Source organism: Paramormyrops kingsleyae, chromosome 17 (genome assembly GCF_048594095.1).
Source record: "Paramormyrops kingsleyae isolate MSU_618 chromosome 17, PKINGS_0.4, whole genome shotgun sequence".
Taxonomy (NCBI): Eukaryota; Metazoa; Chordata; class Actinopteri; order Osteoglossiformes; family Mormyridae; genus Paramormyrops; species Paramormyrops kingsleyae.
Window position 1 is genome coordinate 7,151,738 of NC_132813.1, and position 12,680 is coordinate 7,164,417.

Below are 12,680 nucleotides of genomic sequence, written 5' to 3' on the forward strand. Positions count from 1 at the left end.
GGGGAAGAGAATCCGTTTAGTATATTTCACCGTTGTGGGGGGGAGGGGGGCTGCCTCGGTATATTTCATTGACTAGAGTTTTTTTTAATTTCCTCGACATACTCTGGAAATCATTTCGCAAGCAACCCCCCCCCCCCCCCCAGTGTCTTTGGGAAACCCCCGATTTCAGGGCCAGGGTGGAGCAGTGTGTCAGCACCCAGAACCGAGGACAGCTCCCGGGAACTCCGCCAGCGCAGGACGATTCCTGTTGGGGAAAACTGTCGCAGTGAGACACAACTGCATTCGACTGGTGCTAAAAGCTTCACCGTGGAGGAGAGCACTGAAACTGCGTGGGGGGGGGGTGTAGGGCCAGAGCCGGCGGGTCACCAGGCAACACCAGGAACTGCCAGTGCGAGTGTGGTACAGGCGCTGCCTTTCAGTCTGCGTGAGAGATTTGGGGTTTCCCGTCTTGGAGATCAGGCAGCTGCCAGGCACTCCTAAATTGGGTCCTAATACCCTTCAAACGGACACTAAATAAACAGACGCACCTCAGGCAACTATGTACCCTTCCCGTTTATTTGTCAATCATCCTATAGGCAACCCTTCACCCCCCCCCCCCCCCCCAGGTTGATACGGATACATTATTTGGTGCTGAGATGACACCCTCTGCCCCCCACCCCCTCTTGACAGCCGTGGGAGCGTTCCATAATGGCATCAGTTTCAACTGGGCTTCTCCTATTCATCTTCCTCCCTGACAACAGTCCACAGTTCATTAAACAGAGAATACAAGCCCCTGTGTGCCATTACCAAGGCTTACAGAGAGAGAGAGACGATTAATGTCACATTAGGCTAGCGAGATTCCTAGGCTTGGTGGTTTAAAGCAGGCGTGGGGCAATGGGACTGGCTTCAAACTCACACTGCATTGTCTGATACCAGTGTGGCTCAGTGGGCCAAGCCTTTGTGCCTGGGATCAGAAGGCTGCTGGTTTGAGCCCCTGTCTCAGCAGAGTAGTCACATGTCCATGGGCCCCTTAGAGGGGCCTTTAACCCCCAACTCCAGTTAACAAAGTATCTCAATTCTACACTGCACACCTAAGGCTAAGCTGCACAGCCACATGCTCCAGGCTGAATTTGTACAGGATGGCATGTAGCTTCAAACTGCTCTTCATACAGCTGTGTCAAGCCATAAATCCAGCCAACACAGGACTGTATCAAACCCTAGACTGAATTTCCACAGGACAGTACAGAGGCACACACTGATTTCAAGCCACCACTGAAATGGGTCTTACACCTCAAGTACGAGTCCAAACAGGCTGCAGTAATGTAATAAACTAAGTGCAACCCCTGGAAATCTATTAAAAAAACATTTGTACTGTAACTTGAATATCTGATCCCCATTTTAATGTTACCGATGGATTAAGGTGACCTAATTCAACAAATAACACTGAAAAAAAATGCACCGTGCAATTTTTTATTCAACAGAAATCAACAGAAATGCAATTTCCGGGGATGGATAATGAAAATGCCTGCCCTGGATTTACGGCCTCATAAAGCGATTGCTTTGGTTGCACAAAAAGCAGGTACAAAAGCTTAGCAGATCATTGGAGGGTAGCTTGGAGAATCCAGCATCACACAAAGATGAAAAACGCAGGTCTATTTTGGTCTTAACCTTATTGGTGTGTGGTAACACGCCAAGTTGAGATCGATAGAAACCTCAGAGGCCCTTGGAAGAAAGACAGTTGATGCCTCAACAAAGCAATTTCAAAGGAATTTTAAGTCAATCGTTCCACAGAACAATGGATTATCATTTCTGAGACGGCCATCAGAAAGAGACAAGCATGGCTCACGTAGGTGATTAGGAAGGAAGAAGCCTCTGCTCTCAAAATAGACCACAAATGTGTGACTGAAATTTTTGCGAGGGATCACTCGAGTGTAAGACAAAGTGCCAGATGTCATGTTTGGCACGAACCAAAAACGCATTCAAAGAGAAGGGCTTCATACCACCTGTTAAACATGGAGATGGAAAGGCTGTGGGTTGGGCATACTCTTCTGTTTAAGTACCCTGGTGACTCTCTATCAGAAACTCTTCTGTTAAAGGACCTTGAGTGACTCTCTATCACATACTCTTCTGTTTAAGTACCCGGGTGACTCTCTATCACATACTCTTCTGTTTAAGTACCCTGGTGACTCTCTATCACATACTCTTCTGTTTAAGTACCCTGGTGACTCTCTATCAGAAACTCTTCTGTTTAAGGACCTTGAGTGACTCTCTATCACATACTCTTCTGTTTAAGTACCCTGGTGACTCTATCACATACTCTTCTGTTTAAGTACCCTGGTGACTCTCTATCACATACTCTTCTGTTTAAGGACCCGGGTGCGGGGGGTGGGGGGGTTCTGCCCCCGCGGGGTGGGTGGCGCGCTGGGGGGGGATCGGGGGGTGGGGCCTCTGGGTTCCGCCTGGGCCGCTGCGCTGGGGTGCGTGGGTTTGGGGGCGTGGGCTCTATCTGCTGGGGCCGCTGCTCCGGCTCCCGGGCGGGTGGTCGCCCGCATGCTGGGGGGCCTGGTCTGCCCGGGCCCGTTGCCTGGTGGGGACGGGTCGTTGTCTGCCGTTGGCGATTCCGGCGCGGGGCCCTCGGGCGCTGTGGGGTGGTTTGGGGGGGGCGGTGGGGGGAGCCTCTGCCTCGCCTGGGGGGGGGCCTGGGGTGGCCGGGGGGCGGGGGTCACCCCGCCTGGCTGGTCCGGCTCCCCGTTTGCCGGGGGGGTCTGGGGTTGTCCCGTCCTTGGCCGCTAGCTGGGGTCTCATCGGGCGTGGTGGGGTGGGTCTCTCCCGGTCTGCGCCTGGGGGGGGGGGGGCGTTCCCTGCTGCTGGGCTGCCTGTGCCGCCCCTGAACACCTCGGTTGGCCGTCCCTGCCGGCTGTGCGGGGTCAGGGATGGGGACTAATCGGGGCCAGTCGGGGATCTGGCCCCGGTGCCGGGGGGGGCCCACTCCTGGCACGCCCTTATTGCTCCCCTGGGTCCAACACCACATTTCACACAACACTAGGGCCTTGAGGGGCGGTGGGGAGGTGCGCCGAGACACTGCCCCTCAATTTTTACTTACATGTTAGACACCACATGACACTAGGGCTGAGGAGGTGGGTTGAGGCAGGTGGGGCTCTGCCGTCTGCCAGCGGTGGGGTGCCCATGCCTCAACTGCTCGCCCACTTTTTGCACCTTAGTCATATACGCAGTCCATATTACATTAGGGCCTTGGGGGTGCGGGGAGGGGGATGGGGGACTCTGCCATCTGCCAGTGGTGGGGCCCTCATACCCGAACTGCACCCACTAATTTTAATGCATAGTAGACATAAACACACAACTCTCTCACACATGTACATGCACACTTCACACCAACATGGGTCAGGGAGGGGATGGGGGCTGAGGGGCCCCCCCTAACTCTCTGTCTCTGGCCCTGTGCTGGTGGGGTGGCCCGCCGGGGGGAAGACCCATCATGGGGGGGTTCGGGTGGCCCTGGCGGGTACGGGCGGCCTCCTCTCTTGGGCCGCGGGCCGGGTGGTGCTTGGCTCTGCTGCGCCGTGGTGGGGCCCTGGCGGGCGGTCCGGGGAATCTTGGGACGCTCTGGGCCCTGCTAGGCGGATTGGGGGGTTCGGTCTGGGCTGGGCGGGGTGTCTGCCGCTCCCCGGTCGCCGCGGGTCCGCTCCCGGGTGGGGCTCTTTGTATGGGCCCCCCTTGGATCATCCTGCAGTGTTGGGGGGGAGGCGTGCCGGGTCGCTGCGGTGGGCGGCGGCCCGTCCTCCCGGGGGACGGGCTGGGGGGGCTGGGGCTCCCCCGGTGTGTGGGGGGCCGTCCGCCGGGGGGTGGGGGGGGTGGTCCCGGTGGGTGGGGCCCTTCGGCCCTGGACCCGCCTGCCCCGGTGGGGTGGTTGCGGGTGGGGCTGGGGGGCTCGCCGCCCGTCCTCCCTCTGCGGGCCTCCCTGTGCGGGGGTTGGCGCCCCCTTAGTCCCTCGCGGGCTCCCTCTCGGGTTGGGCGGGTGGTTGTCTCTGGGATGCGTGGCTGTGGGCCCTTGTGCCGGGGGGGCAGTAGGGTGGCTTCGGTTGCCTGGTTCTCCTGCCTTCGCCTTGGGCCTGGGGGGGGGGGGGGTGCTGCCGCCTCCCCTGACGGCATTAAATGCCAGCACATCCAATGACAAATCAGGTCACACCTACACTTGCACATGCATACAAGACTGGTTGAGCGATCAATATCATTATTATTATTACTTTTTAGGGTATGTTATAGATTTAGGAATTGAAATATACATATATAACGGTACGATTACGTGTGTGTATGCTACATATATATAATACCGATTTGTATTAATTATTATTAGTATCACTGATGTTGTTATAATTCTTGTTGTTTGATGAGTGTTATGTTTCTTATGGTTGTTTGTATTCTGTATTCCCCTATACTTCATCTTTTTTCCATCCCGCCTACATTATTAGTGTTATTATTTCTGTATACCTTTTTTTTTTTTTTTCTTTTCTCTCTCCCCCTCTCCCCATGGTGATTGATGTCTGTTATTGTTACGCTGTTGTTTTTGTACCCCCCCTGTTTTTCTCCTTTTCCACGGTACTGGTGAGTTCGGAGCGGCCACAATCTTTACTCTTGAATGTAATGTAAAATAAAGTTGTCCTCCGAAGAGGGGGGGTGGTGGTGGGCAATAAAAAAAAAAAAAAAAAAAAAAAAAAAAAAAAAATTCATACCACCTGTTAAACATGGAGATGGAAAGGCTGTGGGTTGGGCATACTCTTCTGTTTAAGTACCCTGGTGACTCTCTATCAGAAACTCTTCTGTTTAAGTACCCTGGTGACTCTCTATCAGAAACTCTTCTGTTAAAGGACCTTGAGTGACTCTCTATCACATACTCTTCTGTTTAAGTACCCGGGTGACTCTCTATCACATACTCTTCTGTTTAAGTACCCTGGTGACTCTCTATCACATACTCTTCTGTTTAAGTACCCTGGTGACTCTCTATCACATACTCTTCTGTTTAAGTACCCTGGTGACTCTCTATCAGAAACTCTTCTGTTTAAGGACCTTGAGTGACTCTCTATCAGAAACTCATCTGTTTAAGGACCTTGAGTGACTCTCTATCACATACTCTTCTGTTTAAGGACCTTGAGTGACTCTCTATCACATACTCTTCTGTTTAAGTACCCTGGTGACTCTCTATCACATACTCTTCTGTTTAAGTACCCTGGTGACTCTCTATCACATACTCTTCTGTTTAAGTACCCTGGTGACTCTCTATCAGAAACTCTTCTGTTAAAGGACCTTGAGTGACTCTCTATCACATACTCTTCTGTTTAAGGACCCGGGTGACTCTCTATCACATACTCTTCTGTTTAAGTACCCTGGTGACTCTCTATCACATACTCTTCTGTTTAAGGACCTTGAGTGACTCTCTATCAGAAACTCTTCTGTTTAAGGACCTTGAGTGACTCTCTATTACATACTCTTCTTTTTAAGGGCCTTGAGTGACTCTCTATCACATACTATTCTGTTTAAGGACCTTGAGTGACTCTCTATCACATACTCTTCTGTTTAAGTACCCTGGTGACTCTCTATCACATACTCTTCTGTTTAAGTACCCTGGTGACTCTCTATCAGAAACTCTTCTGTTAAAGGACCTTGAGTGACTCTCTATTACATACTCTTCTTTTTAAGGGCCTTGAGTGACTCTCTATCACATACTATTCTGTTTAAGGACCTTGAGTGACTCTCTATCACATACTCTTCTTTTTAAGGACCCGGGTGACTCTCTATCACATACTCTTCTGTGTAAGGACCTGGGTGACTCTCTATCACATACTCTTCTGTTTAAGGACCTGGGTGACTCTCTATCACATACTCTTCTGTTTAAGGACCTTGAGTGACTCTCTATCACATACTCTTCTGTGTAAGGACCTTGAGTGACTCTCTATCACATACTCTTCTGTGTAAGGACCCGGGTGACTCTCTATCACATACTCTTCTGTTTAAGGACCTGGGTGACTCTCTATCACATACTCTTCTGTTTAAGGACCTTGAGTGACTCTCTATCACATACTCTTCTGTTTAAGGACCTGGGTGACTCTCTATCACATACTCTTCTGTGTAAGGACCTGGGTGACTCTCTATCACATACTCTTCTGTTTAAGGACCTTGAGTGACTCTCTATCACATACTCTTCTGTGTAAGGACCTTGAGTGACTCTCTATCACATACTCTTCTGTGTAAGGACCTGGGTGACTCTCTATCACATACTCTTCTGTGTAAGGACCTGGGTGACTCTCTATCACATACTCTTCTGTGTAAGGACCTTGAGTGACTCTCTATCACATACTCTTCTGTGTAAGGACCTTGAGTGACTCTCTATCACATACTCTTCTGTTTAAGGACCTTGAGTGACTCTCTATCACATACTCTTCTGTGTAAGGACCTTGAGTGACTCTCTATCACATACTCTTCTGTGTAAGGACCCGGGTGACTCTCTATCACATACTCTTCTGTTTAAGGACCTGGGTGACTATCACATACTCTTCTGTTTAAGGACCTTGAGTGACTCTCTATCACATACTCTTCTGTTTAAGGACCTGGGTGACTCTCTATCACATACTCTTCTGTGTAAGGACCTGGGTGACTCTCTATCACATACTCTTCTGTTTAAGGACCTTGAGTGACTCTCTATCACATACTCTTCTGTGTAAGGACCTTGAGTGACTCTCTATCACATACTCTTCTGTGTAAGGACCTGGGTGACTCTCTATCACATACTCTTCTGTGTAAGGACCTGGGTGACTCTCTATCACATACTCTTCTTTTTAAGGACCTTGAGTGACTCTCTATCACATAATCCTCTGTTTAAGGACCTGGGCGACTCTCTACCACATACCCTTCATTTAAAAACCTTGTGTGGCTTTTTATTACATACCCTTCTGTTTAATTAAGGACATGTGTGACTCTCTATGACATACTATTCTGCTTAAGGGCCCCGGCGAATATCACTTACCATGAATTCCAAAACGTATCAGAGACCAGAATGTGAAACCTTCTGTCGCTAAACTGAACCAAAGATATGATCTCTCAAAGAGACAGCACTCTGAAGTGAATCCACAGCAGACTGAGAGAAGAGATGGAGATGTTGATTGGCTGAGGCGAAGGCGAGACTTAAAACCTTTTGAGGTGGATGGGTGCCTGAAGCTGGCTGTAGACTCAAAGAAGCCCTCAAGCGTCAAAGAGTTGAACTGGTTCCATGTGGAGAAGTGGTCCAAAACCCCTCCCTGCTAGTTACTATAAGAGATTGATAGTTTGTTATGAGAAACATATAGTCACTTTTCTCAATGGTGGAAACACAATGTATTAGGGCAGGGGTGCAGTAACGTTTTATATTATTTTTAAATCACAATACTTTTAATAACAGCACTGGAATAAGTGTAAGATATTGAAACTTCAATATTCAAACTTCCTCTTGCTTTGGAACTGGTCACAGGAAGCCTGGGGGGGGGGGGGGGGGCATGGATGGGATGCCATCAGAGGGCACACACCTAATCTGTCAGCACGGGAAATTCACCCCCACCCCTGGGGGCTAAGTCACTGTGCTGTCTACATCAGGCCGTCATTAGTGAAATGAACAAAGAAATGTTGCATTTGCACAAGTACAGATACTTAGGATTTGTGTGGTTTTTATTAAGGCTATTTATCTGACACCCCTGGTGCATTTGTGGGGTGGGGGGCTTGCTCAAGGACCTTCTAGACCCAGGTCCTTAAACAGAAGTCGTGGAGATGTGAGTATCCCGCTGAGGATGGGATTTGAGTTGGCGACTTTCCAATCACAGGCACAGAGGCCTAACCTGCATGTGCAGATATTCAGAAAAGACAGAGGAGCATTTCTGCAGCTACCAAATTCACACTGTAAAGCCTTATCCTGTCGAATTCGGTTTCTGCGCGACACAGCAAGTTTTGCATGTCTGAGGGTGACAACGGGAAGGCCGCTTAGAAAACAAACCACAGTCCCCTCTCAGGGACTCGGGATGGCCCCCCTCCTCGGCGCTGGCTGCCGGCAACTGAACATGAACAGCAGCTGACCTGTCATAAGCACTGCCAAGCCATCGTGTTTCAGGTGCATGTTCAGCGTGTACGTTGGCAGGGAGGGGGCCAACCCTGAATGGGGCATGTCTCTCACAGGACCGCTTACGCCTCATGCGCAGACATTCCCACTCGGACGCCCGGATGGATTTCCCAGCTCTGTCGGCTCTTCCTGGAAGCTCTCGCCTTATGTCCTGTGTGTGAAACAGGTGAGGAGGACGAGCCATCCAGGTAACCTTGACGACCATGACGTCACTTTGGGCTTCAGTGGCAATGAGTGCTGAGGTGATGAGGGGTGAGAAACAATCTTGGCGAGGGAGGGGGCTCCTTCTTCTTTCCTTTAAAACTCTTTTGTTTAAAAATGCTTGCACTACACCTATTTACAGGCAAAAGAGATTTGTTCCCTAAGTCTGTCTTATTTTTATTTTTATTACTATTATTATTATTATTATACACTAATAATAAATATGTACGGTATTGTACTGTACCATGAACCGACGAACTGCTGAAGCCACACAATGTTTTCACGTTACCAAGTAGCGCTTGAGTTCTTTATTACAAACCATTCTATAGAACCTGAATTTTTCATATAATTGATTTACTGTCCATTCGTAAGTGTGAGGTGTGAGCAAGTCGGATGTTCTTCAGCAGAGGTGGCAATTTCAGGTCCAGAAAGTACAAATCCAGATCCATGATTTGCTTTCAACCAACCAGTTGAGCATAAAGAGTCACAGAGTACTCAACTGGTTGGTTGAAAGTAAATCATGGTCTGGATTTTTACTTTCTGGACCTGAAATTGCCACCTCTGTTCTTCAGATCCTTACTGCAACCAGCATCAACTGATTCCACGGCAAATCTTATTTTGATTCATTCTCTTCCCTTGGGTCATTTGCGTGAGAAACCTGTTTAAGTGGCAGGTCCCTCACTGAAGACATGCGTCTGCTGGTGTCACGAAGAGCCAGTCGGGGGCGGGGGTGGGGGGCTTCATATGCCATCTTGCAGTAGGAAGAGAAAGTACTTTTATGTTCTATTTTCTGCAAGCTAAAAATTAGGTCACTCAACGCAAAGGCAAGTCTTGTTGCTTTGACTCATTGTCCCTTTGTGAGAAATCGCCTTTGAAAAACTCCCAGAACACGCTGTTGGATCTAAAAAAAAAAAAACACATTCGCCGTAGGGTTTTAGACCAGCCTCCGTCTCTGTCTAGTTGTACATATCAATATGAAATCTTAATAATTCTCATCTGCTCACTTATATTTCAGTTTCACTCTCTGTTTTTTAACCATCTGGGTTAAGAATGAACCAGATGAAATTTCGTGAGAAAGGTTATGTCTGGTGTTTCTCCTGAGGATTTTTCAGCGGAATTGTTTTAACACGGGTATAATTAGGGTCCATGCTGTAAATATACAATCGGCAGATGAGGCAGCTCAGATGGGAGGCATGCTCTGGTACACGCTGCGTGATGAGGCTATTGCGGGTAAACGACCCGCCAGGACCGGCCAAATTAACATGATGGCACCGAAATCATACACAAGCATGCTATCAAAGACTGGCTTATTTTTGGAGATCTAAACAACAAAGTCAGTCTCCACCCACAACAAGCTAAAAAAAAGATATCACATGCTATGGCAACCCTCTACAAACCAATGGCATTCAAGCAGACACCATGCAGTTATGTCACCTGCAGAAGATATCCTATCAGGAAAGCCTTCACAGCTGCCCCTGCTTCCTCTGAACACCAGGATTCTGCAGGGTGACTAATTCCTAAACATGGGTATGGAAGAATTCCATATTCTACCTTGTTTCAGAATATAATAATAATAATAATATGCCTGGAAACAGAAATTGATAGACAATTGATCTCAATACAGTCATATGTCCTCTGTTCAATAATCCTAGTGAGGCTTGTAACACGAAATTGACTAATTATCAACATAATTGCTGAGCAGAGAGAATTATATTTTCATAGATAAAACCTAGAGCACTATAATAGGGCCAATTTCACACTCCATACCTATGGGTCTCAGCAAAGTCATTTACAGGAAATGGCAAGTGGACTTTGGCAAAGAAACAAAGATTCAGAGCTGGCTGGCTGAAATAAAGACCAAAGATAATAAAATTGTTCAGACACGTACATGCATATGAATGAATGCGATCTTTTTTCCCTATTGCAAAGAAAAGATATTATTAGGGAATAAATTAGGCAATGAGGCCATAAGCGGCGATCATGTGGTCGTGATGGTTCGTTGAACTCCTCATTTTTCTCTCATGCATTACACTAGCTTCCTGTTCTGCTGACCAAATGTTGAATATCGTGAGTCACATACTCATTACTACAAATATTACGTTATGAAGGGAGTGGAGTTTATGCGTGTTTTTCCTTTATTATTCACTTTCCGTCGCTAGCAAGGGGCTTAATTTGTGATCATGCATATGCATGCAATCAGCATGGATCCGGAAAAGGGAGTGAATGAGACATGGAAATTTCTAGAACCACCCGAGAATAGTGCACGACACGTATTGGTGGTTGTGGTGGTGGGGGGTGTGAATAACGAGGTGTGCGGGGGAAAACATTTGTGCTCCACATTTTTAGGGGAAACTCAATTATCTCGCCAGACATCAAATTTAAATGCACACGGTGGATTGTATGTGTCTGAATTGTTAATAAAACACTTAGCAGCTTCTTTTACCTTCTGATGCGTCATCTTCCTTTCCCTCAGGGTAGCGTAGTTTAGCGTTGAGCTTTACACTCATTTTCTTTCGCTTCTCTCTTTCAGCTTTTCCCCCGGTGCATTCTGGTTAACAATTAAGTTTACGTGTCCATAATAACACGTCATAAATCATATTACTGTGATTTGTAGGTCATAACATAATACATACAATATTTTACCTGCAGCTACAACAGGGATACATAACGAAATTGCTAAGACCTTATTACCTTCTGAGCTTTTCTTTCTTTTTAATTACAGATAATTGCATTATTCTTTGGTAATTCCTTTAGCCGATGTAATTATAACCATGTCTCGCTGGATAAGTTGGTTATTGTGATATAAAAAAAAAACAATCTTGCACAATTATTGCCATATTATGCTTTATGTTGGGTTTTGACCTGATTCATAGATGTGGGTGTAGGACATTTTTTCCATGCTTGCAAAGCGAAGAACCTTTAAATTCTCATAGCTGGGACACAGAGATGACCCAGCCCTCTTAAGGAATGTGAGGGCATCCCTCTACAGTCCACGCAACTCAAATATTTGCATAAATTCACTGTCTCATGCCAGACTCAGTTTCTGGGTCCAGTAGTCACCTCCAGTCCCATTCTATTTCTGCAATTTCCTCCAAATACGGTCCATAGTTCTTTTTTATCTTTAGAGAGGTCTTCTTCTGGTTGCCAGGGAGAGGCTGGACATGGCAACGGTGCCAGGTTTGACTAATGATTTTTGTTGTCGCTCTCATTAGGCGGGGGGTGGCACACAGTATTTGTGTAAGTATTTCAGGCCAGGTGATTGGGGAAAGCAGAGGAAGGCTTCTTCGAAGAAATGGTGCTAGAACATTCTCTAATGTTTCTTGAAGCATGCTGACCGCAAACATTTAAAGAAAGGAATATCCCCGTCTGTCGTCGAAAATGGCAGATACTCTAGGTTAAATGTGAGCTTTTCAAAGCAGGTTTCCAATGAGGCACCCTGCTGGTCCCCAAAGCTGGCCATTGGGAGAGCACATAACTGGTGACATGGTGAAAATAACATTTTAGACATGAATAACCCTAACTCCGCCCTCCCCCCCCCTCCTCAAATGAAACACCCTGTCTGATCCAATACATCACGGCTTGTAAGAAACACCAGCAAAGGTATTCGGCCTTTGTAAAGAAGACCAAGACCTAGACCTAGACCTAGACGTGGCTTGTTTTATGCTTATCTTTCTCAAGAGCTTCACCGTTGGCTTTGCTTTCCCACATCCTGAATTCACCCTCAAGGTGGCTCTGGCACTGATTCACTCCTGTTCGACCTGCCCACCCCCCCCCCCCCCCCGATCCAAAGCTCAGTGAGGGGGGTCACTCGATCAAACAGACGAGATAACATGCGCTTACACTCGTGTGCTAGGCGCTGCGAGAAAAAAACAGGCACTTACAAAAAAAACAAAAAAAAAAACAGTGTTTTCCAGGGAACAATGTAACCATTGATTTTTCCAAGCTGCTTTTCTTTTGGAAAATTATGATCAGCCTTTATGCACTGCCATATTGTAAAATCGCTCATCGAGTAAAAAAAGACTATTCACAGATGCTACTCAAAATTTAAAAAGAAAAAACAGGCAGATGGAGAAAACTTCAAACATAAAGAATCCCTGAAAATAAACAAGAAAATCATTATTTCCAAGTCAAAGAATTCATAAACAAAACATCCTTCAAAAGAACATGCCACACGAACAAAGAAAACTAAGACACATGATTGGTTCAAAGACTGATGCAAAAATATAAAAGAAATTTTTAAAAGCAAAAGAACATGGCTTTCATTTAATAAGATCATACGTCATAGGTGATGACTATTAACAATGCAACTCCTATTCTGCAGTACTAAAATGTTAAATAGGCAGAA

General features: G+C 47.0%; 1 long non-coding RNA gene across 1 annotated transcript in view; it reads right to left on the reverse strand.

The window, feature by feature from the left end:
* Positions 1-8,895: 8,895 nt before the first annotated feature.
* Positions 8,896-12,680, reverse strand: part of LOC111856394 (uncharacterized) — a 39,102-nt gene continuing 35,317 nt past the window's right edge. Inside the window, exons 8-9 of the long non-coding RNA XR_011983213.1 lie at positions 9,770-10,883; positions 8,896-9,236 (exon numbers count right to left, since the gene is read on the reverse strand). This is a non-coding gene — a long non-coding RNA (uncharacterized lncRNA). The remainder of the gene's footprint in view (positions 9,237-9,769; positions 10,884-12,680) is intronic.